The following is a 10,980-nucleotide window of genomic DNA, read 5'->3' as shown; positions in this document are numbered from 1 at the left end:
CAAAGCAGACCCGACCCCTCCCTCCCTCTGGGCCTTGACCTCTGTTTCTGTGGCCAGCTCTGGTAGTTGAGCCAGCAGCAACCCAAACAGGGAAGCAAGAAACTCTGTAGCTGCTTCTGTGCCTCTTTCTTCTTGGGGACAAGCCAAGCCTGTGTCTCCATCTCACTCAATCGTCGGGTCTGTACCCAAGGGCAGGGCCATCGTGCTCCATCCATGGGCCGGCCTTGTCTTAGAGGCCGAGGGGCCTGGCCCCATCTGTGCCTGGCTTGGTAACAGTTCTGCAGTGTCCCAGGAATATTCCCTTGCCCATCTCAGGACAGGAGCTCACTCTGAGGGCCTGCCCCTCTTTGGGAACTACCCCCTCTGGCAGCTGGGGGTGAGCATGCTAGGTCTCAGTGAGCACATCTCTCAGGTCCCTGACCCCTGGGCATCCCCATAGGCTTCTTGTATTGCCGGGGGGCTGGAATGGGCCCCTCCTGCATGCTGCCCCCACATGGTAGGGCCCAGACCTCCGTCTCCCCTGCAGTCCCACAGCCCCTGCCAAGGGCATCTGCGACTGGAAACTCCACCGCGGTGATCCTGAGCTGCTGGGAAGATGGGTTTCGATGGTACCGCTGCTCAGAAGGCAAGGGGCACCAGTGCCAGCCACCACATCAGGCACCATCTGCTGGTGCAGGAGGCCGGTGAGGGAGCCGAGGGGACACTCGGTTCAGAACGTCCTCTGCCCTGTGGCAGCGAGATTGTTGCGGCTTCACAGCAAGCAAATGCACGTTCCATGGGCTTAATTCTATCAATCCCCAAAGACCTGATTGCCCCTGCGTGCGGGGTATCGCGCTTCAGTGCACATGGGGGGCCTTAAGCAGCGAGGTCCACACAGACCCCAGGAGTGGCCAGGAACCCTCTAGGGGCTGTGGCACTCAGGCCAGAGGCTGGGAATTCAGAGCCTTATGACCAAGGGGCCCAGGTAGTCCTTGAGAAGAATCACCTCTGAAACATTCTGGGAGCGCCTCCCAGGCAGCCGGCACTACACGGGGCACCTACACGCGTTTCCTTGCTAACTGACCATCCCATTGTATGGGTGACAAAACTGAGGTTCTAAGATGGGCAGAGGCTCAGCCCTCATCTCACATGAGGCAGAGCTGGGATTCCCACCCAGGACCATCCAGGTTAGAGCCCACCCAGCTGTCTCCAGTAGGTGCAGACACAGGTGGGGCTGAGAAGCTGGCAGACAGGCTGGGGCACCCAGCCCCCTCCCTGGTGGTTGCTGTCCTCTCCACACGGGCCATGGCGAAGCTCTCAAAAGCAAACGCTGGGCCGTGCCCCAGCCCCTGGGTCATCAGCATTTGCTCCCATCTCTCAAAAACTAGTTCTCACCTCCAGTGATCAGAAGCTGGGACCACAAAGGTTTCATCCCATGCAGGCCACCGAGCAGGCTGTGGCTCTCTGGGCACAGGAGGGAGGTCAGCTGTCAGCCAGTCCCATCCAGCCCCTGCCCAGGTGTATGGCCTCCTCCCCTCCGTCTGCTACCTCACCCCTGCTCCTGGTGCTGAAGCACATAACCCAGTGCCAAAATGTGCCTCCCCCGAAAAACGACCCCTTATACCTGCCCACCATCATCAGTCATAGCTGCAAGAGTTTTCCAGTGTCCCCAGCTCACCCTGCCACTCTCTCCCCCAGCCCCCCAGCAGGCCCCCATCCACCCCTAGTCCTCAGCCCTGACTTGAATTTCTGTGTTCTGTGCTTTGCACATCTGTGCCACCAAGTCACTGAGGCCAGGGGCAGGTCTTATTTGCAGCCTTGAGGCTATTGAGAAAAGTTTAGGCAGAAAGGGAGGAAGGGAGGGAGGGAGGGAGGGAAGAAGGAAGGAAGGAAGGAAGGAAGGAAGGAAGGAAGGAAGGAAGGAAGGAAGGAAGGAAGGAAGGGTAGGGAGGGAGAGAGGGAGGGACACAGGGTGTCCTCTTATTTTTTACTTATTTTTTTTTTTTTTTTTTTGAGACAGAGTCTCACTCTGTTGCCCAGGCTGGAGTGCAATGGCACGATCTCGGCTCCCTGCAATCTCCACCTCCCAGGTTCAAGCAATTCTCCTACCTCAGCCTCCTGAGTAGCTGGGATCACAGGCACACACCACCATGCCCGGCTAATTTTTGTATTTTTAGTAGAGATGGGGTTTCACCATGTTGGCCAGGTTGGTCTCCAACTCCTGACCTCAAGTGATCAGCCTGCCTCGGGCTCCTAAAGTGCTGGGATTACAGGCGTGAGCCACCGCACCCGGCCATAGGGCATCCTCTTAATTAGAGTGTGAGGCCTGCGGATATGGGCTGGGGAATAAGTTGATGCTGACAGAAAATAACTTAAAACATTGAAAGGAACAGGAAGTAAACAGAAGCAAATATTTACCGAATCCCTGGTGACAAGGAACTTTCCAAGAATAAAGGGAAGGATGAGTTCACTTTGACTGTGTGGAAGCTAAATTCTCCGGTGGCTCAAAGGAAAACATCAAGCTAAAAGACAAGCAATGAGGCGGGTAAATTTTTGACACTAACATGACAAAAAATTAATAGCATTAACACGGCAGGAACTTATCTGAAGCAGCAACACCAAGGGCAATGTGAGCAAACTGCAGACAAGGCAACCCGGACGCCGTGGGACGCGCCACAGAGCAGGCTGCCTTGTCCCCACTCTACCTACGTGTGAGACCCACCAGACTCACAGTGAACACATCCCAGCCCCTCCGGCCAGGCACCACGGAAGGCCCTCCCTCCTCCACTGAGGGCAGGGATCACAGGGCCAGGTTTTTGTCATCGGACAAGGGGTGTCCCAAGTCATGAGATGCTTAACCCATGAATGCCCCCTCTTGGAGTCTATGCTAATTAAACACTTAGAGGGGCGGACTTCACTCTGCCAGCTCAGATAATGACCACAGCATATTTATAACTGCAAAAAGGTGGAAACAGCTACACTATCCAACAGTGGGGAAATGTTTAAGTCAATGCTGGGAGAGTAACACCATGGACCAGCCCCAAAGAGACATCTGTGGTGAGTGAAATGCACGCCATACAAGCCCAGAGAGACTGTGAACTTGGAAGAAAGAACAGGTGCACACAATAAGACTGGGAGGAAATGAACAAACTATCATCGGCCATGAGGTTCTCCTTTACTTACAATAAGCATATGCAACACAGACATGAGAAAGGCATTCCTGGAGTGTGAAGCCCAGAGCAAGAGGATGCAGGGTGTCCTGAGCAAGCAATAATGCCAGCACCTTCTGCAAGGTGAGATAAGTCACCTTGACTCTCTCAGGCTCCAATCATCTCTGCGACTATAAGGACAGCTCTGTCCCTGGACAAGGGGCAGCTCTGAGGGAAAGGATAGAAGGCCAGATGGGCAGGTGGATGGAGGGTGAATGAATGAGTGAACAGACACACAAGTATATGGGCAGATAGTTGGGTGATAGGATGGACAGTGAGTAGGTGAAAATGGATGGGTGAGTAGATGGGGGATGAACAGATGGGTGCGTAGAGAGATGGCTATGTGGATGAATGGTAGGTGGACAGGTGGACAAATAGAGGAATGAATGGTGGGAGGGATGGATGAATGGATAGATGAGTGGATGGACGGATGAGCAGATGGACTAGCAGATGGGTGGATAGATGCATGGATGAGTGAGTGGATGAATAGACAGATGGACAGGTGAGTAAATGGATGGATAGATGGATGGACACATGAATGGATGGGTGAGCAGGTGGATGGGCAGGTGGATGGATGAATGAAAGGATGGATGGATGGATGGATGGATGGATGGATGGATGGATGGATGGATGGATGGATAGGTATATGCGTGGAGGGATGGATGGATAAATCAGTGGCAGGTGGATGGGTGAAAGGATGAACGGGTAGAAGGATGGATGGTTAGATAGATGGGTGTTAGATGAATAGATGGTGGACAGTGGATGAATGGGAGCTGGGTGAGGGGCTCTGGTGGATAAGGCTTAGCCATTGACTGCTGCTCTGGCCCGTGTGTTTGCCCCTCCCTTCCAGGAGCTCTGCTGGGCCACCTCTTGGGCAACAAACCATCCTGGGACATCTTGCAGACAAGGAAACAGGCTTCAGGAGGCAATGGTGCCTCTTGCCTTCAAGAGGGCAGGGCATACAGCCACAGGGCCACCTTCTGCATGGCTCCCACCGCAGCTGAGTCTCCAAGGAAGCTGGGTTTTTACAGGGGCAGGTCCTCAAGGTGGATGCCCCTTTGCTAAAGGCTCTGCCCCAGCAACCCGCAAGCAGCCACTTGCCCTGGGCTCCAGGCGGCTGCCCTCCCCTTGCTGTCCTCCGGACTGTTTAGTATGCAGAAGGACCAGCTCTGCAAGGCCACCATAAATCCTGCCCCTGTCCTACAGCAGATCAATTGCCAATCAGCTCCAAATCCCCTAGATGTCTCAGCAGCTTGGGCCAGCTGTAGGAGCCACAGCCATGGTTGGCTCTAGATGCTGCTGGCTATATATATTGAACTTGAAGCATCGGATTACATGTTTGTTCAATAGCAATAAACTCCCAAAGTTTTATGGGGTCATAAAACCGCTGTCTCGGCTCCCACTTAGGTGGTATGTAATGTACACAGGCTGATTTCCCTGCTAATGGGGTGGTGCAAGTGATTTGGGGCTATTAGCTGGAAGCATCACATCTGCATTTCCCAAATTCTCATAAATAAGGTGGCCCCACCGGAGTGCACCAGACCCAGCCTTGAAGTTCAAGGAGAGGAAGAAAGGCAGAGTGGGTTGGAGCCATGAGAAATGATTAGAGAGGGAGGGAGACCAGGCGGGGTGGGGGGAGGCAAGGGATGTCAGGAGAAAAGAGGGGGCAGGGCTCAGCCCAGATGCCCACCGCCCTTGAGCGCATCCCTGCCCAGCCTCTGGCTTAGGAGGACTCAGAGGACAGGCACCTCCTCCCAGGGTCCTGGGCCCCAGCCTTGCCCTCTAGAGAGGGCAGTTCAGGCACTTGGGGGGCTTGGATGAAGGGCTGAACTGTGGACGGTGGACAGAGCAGAGGGAGCCACGTGCGAAACAGCACCCAGGTGGGGCCGCAGTGGTCAGGTCTCCACAGACCCCACGGGGAGTCAGAGAAGAAGACAGCAGAAACACAGAGGCTGAGGCCAGAGCGGGGAGATGGCCAGGTGACCTTAAGCAGGCCAAGGCTGGTGTGTGCATTTGGGGAGATGTCCCGTCTGTGGCCCAGGGTCAGGGTGAGGCACTGCTGCGGGTGGAGATGGAAGAGGCAGCTTAAGAAGCAATGAGTTCCCATCTAGGGGCAGGGGCCACTGTGAGAGCCCGAGGGAGGCGTCGCATGAGGGCCCTCAGCTCTACCCTGGACCCGTGGTTACCATGTGCAGAACTGCTCAGATCCCAGTGCCAAGCGCCCCATAAGAGTGTCTGGGATCCCGGCGGGAAGACACCCAGACAGGACGGGGAGAGGCAGCCATGCAGCCAGGAGCTGGGCAGGGGGCAGACCCGGGGAGGCGCAGAGACAGGCAGCCGGACTCTGACGGTCAACCCCAGCTTGGCTGTGGCCAGGTGAGAGTGAGGGGCCACACTGCCCATCCCTTGGGGTAGCCCAGCTGGTGGCACTGGCACCCGGGACGTGGCCAGTCACCTTTTAGCTCTAGCCAGCCTCTTCTCAGTGCTGGAGTTGGGCACGTGGATGACTTTGCCCTGATCCTTGTAACTTTGCTATCGACCCAGGCCCTCAGAAATGCATCGATTTGCCCAAATCAATATTTATTGTGGCTTCAAAGACTGGGGGTTGGAGAGGGGGGCCTGCAGGCTGATGAATGGAGTCAAGGCAGCCAGAGAGCGGTCACCCCCACCTCCCACCCAGCAGGCCTCACCAGCCTCTGTACCTGCTCTGCCCCCACCCAGCCCCCGCCTCTACCCTGAGAGCCCGCCAGGGACAGCCTACCCAGGTGTGGACAAAGGATGAGCTGGTGGAGGTCACTGGTGCCCAGGCGACCCTGCTCACTCCTGTGCCTCGGACACCGAGCGTCCTGCCCTCTGGGGCTGTTTGTTTCCTGGAGGCTCGAAGTGAGTTCCTGGGAACCAAGCTCATCCAGGGTTAATTTCCCCGTGGAAGTCCCTCCCTCAGGGGAGTCTGGAAGTCAGGGGTGTTGCAGGAGAGCTCCCCTGGCATCCCCACCTTCCGGGCCACACAGGGCCTATAGGTGGGCTCCTGTCTCGACTCCACAGGGCCCCTCGCTGTGGGCCTGGGGCCGGCAGCAAGCGCACTGGATGAGGATGAGGGGCATCCACCCAGGGGTCCCCGTGCCCCAGGGCTCAGGGGAAGGACAGGAGACCCCCCCACACCCCAGGGGCCCAAGGCCACAGGACCGAAGGACAGGCCACTATGGGCCCTGGTGGTCTGGAGAGGCAGGTGGCCCCTGGCCCACACAGGACCGGGAAACTCATTTCAGGAGTCTCTGATGAGGCTAAGGAGGCCTGTAGAAGGCAAAACATGTTCACAGAGAGAAACACGCATTCACAGAGAGGAATTCTCAAGGCCAAGGACGGACAGCAGCAGCAGAGCCCGCATGCGGTGAGCGAGACCCCGTCGGGGAGCAGCAGCTGGCAGCTGCATTGAGTGAGCACACAGAGAGCCTGAGCCAAGGCGAGAGATGGGGCAGACTTGTCCATTCCCTCGGAAGGCCACTGGGGCCGTGACCCCCAGCGCTGACCACAGGCCGCCCCGGGCAAGCCCAGCCCTGTGGAGGCTTCTTCATGTCTACTGTCCCGTGGCTCCTGCTCTCCTCTGAGGGTCGGGAAGGGCCCAGCCACGTGCCCAAGAGTTGAGGACCTGCTCCTGGAAAATCCCAGCTCCCCTGGAGACGCGGGTGCAGGTGGGAGCTGCGCAGAAGGCGGCTCTGTGGCATTGTGCCCTGCGCAGACACTGTTTCCTCTCCTAAGCCTCAGTTTCCTTCTCTGCAAGATGTCCCGGGATGTCAGGGAGGTGGTGTGGGCTTCCCCCACCCCGAGGCTGATGGTTCAGCCCCTCAGGCAGAACTCAGGGACAGAGGAGCCCCGGCAGAGTGGGTGGGGGTGAGGATGAGATGGACTGCCCTGGCTACAGGGGGAGCCTGTGAGGACCAGGGCCTCCTCATGCAAACACAAACCCATCCAGGCCCAGCTGGGGGCTCAGAGGGGTTCCTGACCTGCCAGGTGTCTGAGGCAAGCGTGGGGCAGATGAGCATGGAGGAAGCAGGCCTGGTGGTCTGGAGCTGCCTCTGGGAGCCTTCCTGGAGGAGGCTGTGTCTCCAGCAGCCTCAGAGAACAGCTAATGTTTCTCGGTGGCATGGCCACTGCCTTCACTTCTCCCATCTCAGATCAATTTTTAATGTAGAATGAAAGCCGGGAGATCAGAGTTTGGCAGACTGGCTGCTCAGTAACTGAGTTCAATCTCAAGCAGGGCCCGAGTGCCCTCCCCTCCAGCCCCTGCGCCCTCATCCTGGGAGGGCCTTCTCTGGCTCCACTGCCAGCCTGCCCAGCATCATTAACCCACCCGCACCTGCCCCCACATCTCAGCCTTCCAGAGTGAACACAGCTGTGTTTAGGGAACTCCTCCAAAACTCAGTGAATGCTGAGGGCTCCTGGCAGGGGTCAGGAGAAAGGGGTCCTGAGGGCAAAATAGCAGGCACCAGGCTGACCCCATGGCCAAGAGGGCCTGAGGGACGGGGCCTGCTCCAGGGCGGGCTGGAGGCTGGGGCAGGGTGAGGACGGGTGAGGAAGTGCAGGGAGGGCTCATGGGCAGGGGGAGCTCCCCCGCGTGGTGGGAGGGCGTGTGCCTGCAGTGGGGCCCAGGGAAGCGCCCCGGGACCAAGGCCCCCAGATTTTGGCCCCAGGTTCTCTGCCCCCGGCTGAGGTTCACCTGGCAGGTGCCTAATCAAGCATCCAACCTAAAAGCCTCCCCCACCCAGGGCCACTCTACCTGGCTGGGACAGCCTTGTGGGGTGTCTCTGTCGGGGTCACCACGTGACCTGGCTCCTGGGGCTCTCCGGTTTTTCAGTGCCCTCAGTGAGTGGGTGTCAGTTTGTAGTTAGAATGAATGTGTCACATGCCCACAACGAGTGGGTGAAGGGGAAGCCTGGGAGGCCATACAGGGCCTGGCCAGGGCCACCCCCACCCTAGGCCCACAGACTGCAGAGAAAGGGCCATCCTGGGGGTCCCCACCCAGTCTGGAATGAACAGGGAAGCAGCTGCTCCCAGGGGAGGGCCTGCAGGGGGAGGGGGGTCCTGCCAGGAGCTGAGGGCTTCCGGGGCGGTGCACCAGCCCAGGGCCCCACCCACCCTCCTTCCTGGGGCCCATGACAGAAGAGGGAAGGATCTACAGTGTTGACCTGGGGTCTGCAAGGAGATACCGGCATTTCCAAGCTGGGGGGCCCCCTGCCGGGCCGCACAGATGGGCTGTGGGCAGCATCAGGCTGTGGTGAGCCCACAAGGATGCCGGGTGCCCGTGTGGGGCCAGGAAGTCTCGGACAGGTGAGGGAGGGGCCTGGGCAGGATGCTGGGAGATGGCAGCACCCCCACCTGACCAGGGGCTGGGGTGGGGCAGGCTGTGGCTCTAATCTCAGTCCTGCTGTGTGTGCAACAAGGAGACATCCCCTCGCTGATTTTTACAGACGAGGAAACCGAGGCTCAGAGAGGTAAAAACCCTTGCCTGGCGTGGACCTGGCTTACAGACCCACATGCTGAGGACCCAGCCAGGCCAGGAGCTCTCAGAGGCCCCGTTTTCTACCCGTGAGACGCTTGTCCACAAGCAGCCATAGCCCTAGAAAGGGAAGGCGGGACCCGGGAAAGGCAGGGCAGAGGGGCGGCTGGTGGACCCAGGGCCGACTTTGCGGGCCAGAGGCTGCCTGACCTACCACCTCCTCCAATAGAGGCACCAACCCCATGTCCAGGGGGATGGGTTGAGGGATACCAAGGTGGGGGTGGGGGAGGCCAAGAGCCTTGCCCAAGCTCCCCAGCCCGGAAGCTGCAGGCAGGACACGGGCCCAGGACATAGCAGAAGACAGCTGTCCCAGCAAGTACTGGGCACCTCCTGGGTGCAGTGCCCAGCAGGCCAGGGACGGGTGCTTGCTGCCCATGGAGCCTGGCAAGAAGGTGCGCGCTGGGGTTTCAGAAGGTCATGAGATGGTGGTGGGAGCCCCTCCTGGCTGGGAGCCTGAGATCCAAGGGACGTGGTAGGACCCAGAGATCAAGAATGCCACATGGATGGGGAAACAGGCCCTGGACCAGCACCTTGAGAGGAGAGTGGGGCTGTCCTGGCCCTCAGGCTGCCCGGCCTGCAGGGCTGCGGGCTCCCACGGGGTGAGCTGCATCCAGAGGCCCATGAACCTATGCCCGGGCAGGCCCAGCGCCCATTCTCTCCACCTGCACGTACATTCCCCGGCCGGTTTTTTGGCTAGTTCATTCGCTCACTGACCCCTCAACTATTATTTATGAGTCTCTCGGGTGGTAAATAAAGTCAGGGGAATGTGGCAGGAGCCAGGGTTGGGGGTCATGTCCAGGCCCTGCTTCCCTTTTGCAGGGGAGGGTGCGGAGGGATGAGGGGTGCCCCCCGAGGCCAGGTCCCCGAGAACCCACTGTTCTGACCCCCAACGTGCTGCCGAGTCCAGGTCGCCAGGTGAGGGTCGCACGGGACGTGTCTAAGGTCGAGAGCTCTGTTCTCCTGCCTGCCTGTCCTGTCGTAATCACTGCCTGGGGACCCAATACCACACTGCTCCTCGAGGGCCAGCCTCCCTGTTCTGTGAGCATTGATTTCTGTGTTTCCAACAGAGACTGGAATTAGTAGCTGGCATTTGTTTGGGCAGAAACAGCATCAATATTGTCTCTGGGGTGTCCCGGGCCTGTTGCTGCCTGCAAGCCTGGAACAGGCCCCAAGCCCGACTCCTGGCTGAGCCCACCAGCCCACCAAGGAGGAGGACACAGAAGGCAGAGTGACCTGCCTGAGCCACCCAGTGTCCGGGCAAAGCCAATCGCATGGCATGGGAGCTCCTCCTGCCTGAGGCTGCTGCCTGAAAGCCCCCTTAGCACCTCGTTCCTGAGGCCTGAGAGCAGGAGCTCCCTCCATTCTTAGAAAGGACACTTCCTCCTGCCCAGTGCTGGGCAGGCAGGGGCTGCAATATTCCCTGACTAGGGCTGGCCAAATGCATGGGTCCGAATCCATCAACTGAGCTGGGCCTGCCACATACCTCCTCCCACAGAGGCCTGACACAGCCCCAGATGGGACAGCCTTTACCAATCCACTGTGTATATGCCTTGAGGGGGAGGTGCTGACCAGCCCAAGGCCCCCAGCCATAAGTGGTGTCCAGGCCTGGTCTCTTGTATCCTGGTCCTGGTAGTGGTCTGACTTTGGTTTTCTTCATTCCTGCCTCTAATCCTCGTGTGAGCAGCCCGGAGGCCAGCATGGAGGAGGCGAGCTGAAGGAGCAACAGCAGGGCCCTGAGAAGGGCAGGTCCTCCTCCTGAGGCTGGGGTGGCCCCTCAGGACAATCAGCGGGGCTCCTGACTTTCCCACAGACCCTGCTGCCTGCTGCCCTGGTGGGGTTGAGGCATTTTCAGGAACAGAGACATGCGCAGCAAAGTGCTTGCAGGAGCCCTGCCTCTGAGGTCCCCAGGGTCCGCCCTCCCCCAGCTAAGGGCTGATAGCATCGGGGCCAGGTTGGGGGAATGAGCATGGGGTGTGGAAGATGAGGGAGCTCAGGATGCATATGGGCTCTGACCTCCCCTCCCCCTGCACCTCCAGCAAGCCCCTTCAATCCAACCAAGGCTCCCCATCTGGGTAAGGCCGTCCTGGGCTTTAAGCAAAAGGTGGGTACACAGCAGGTGCTCACAGGCCTCGGCAGAGGATGGGGTGTCTGGGGAGGGGAGAGGAAGGCTGCTCTGGGGACCAGCACAGGAGACCAGCCATGGCAGCCCAGGAACACCTGCCGCCCAGTGTCCAT

The 10,980-nt window shown here is 58.9% G+C and overlaps 1 long non-coding RNA gene across 1 annotated transcript; it reads left to right on the top strand.

Annotated features, from left to right (window-relative positions):
* The first annotated feature begins 1,999 nt into the window (after window positions 1-1,999).
* LOC129529577 (uncharacterized) lies at window positions 2,000-4,572 on the top strand. The gene is made up of 2 exons (XR_008675123.1): window positions 2,000-3,272; window positions 4,039-4,572. It is a non-coding gene; the product is annotated as an uncharacterized lncRNA (long non-coding RNA).
* Window positions 4,573-10,980: the final 6,408 nt, after the last annotated feature.

This window comes from Gorilla gorilla, chromosome 23, assembly GCF_029281585.2.
Source record: "Gorilla gorilla gorilla isolate KB3781 chromosome 23, NHGRI_mGorGor1-v2.1_pri, whole genome shotgun sequence".
Lineage (NCBI taxonomy): Eukaryota > Metazoa > Chordata > Mammalia > Primates > Hominidae > Gorilla > Gorilla gorilla.
The sequence above is the reverse complement of the archived record's forward strand: the minus strand, read 5'-3'. Positions and strand labels throughout refer to the sequence as shown.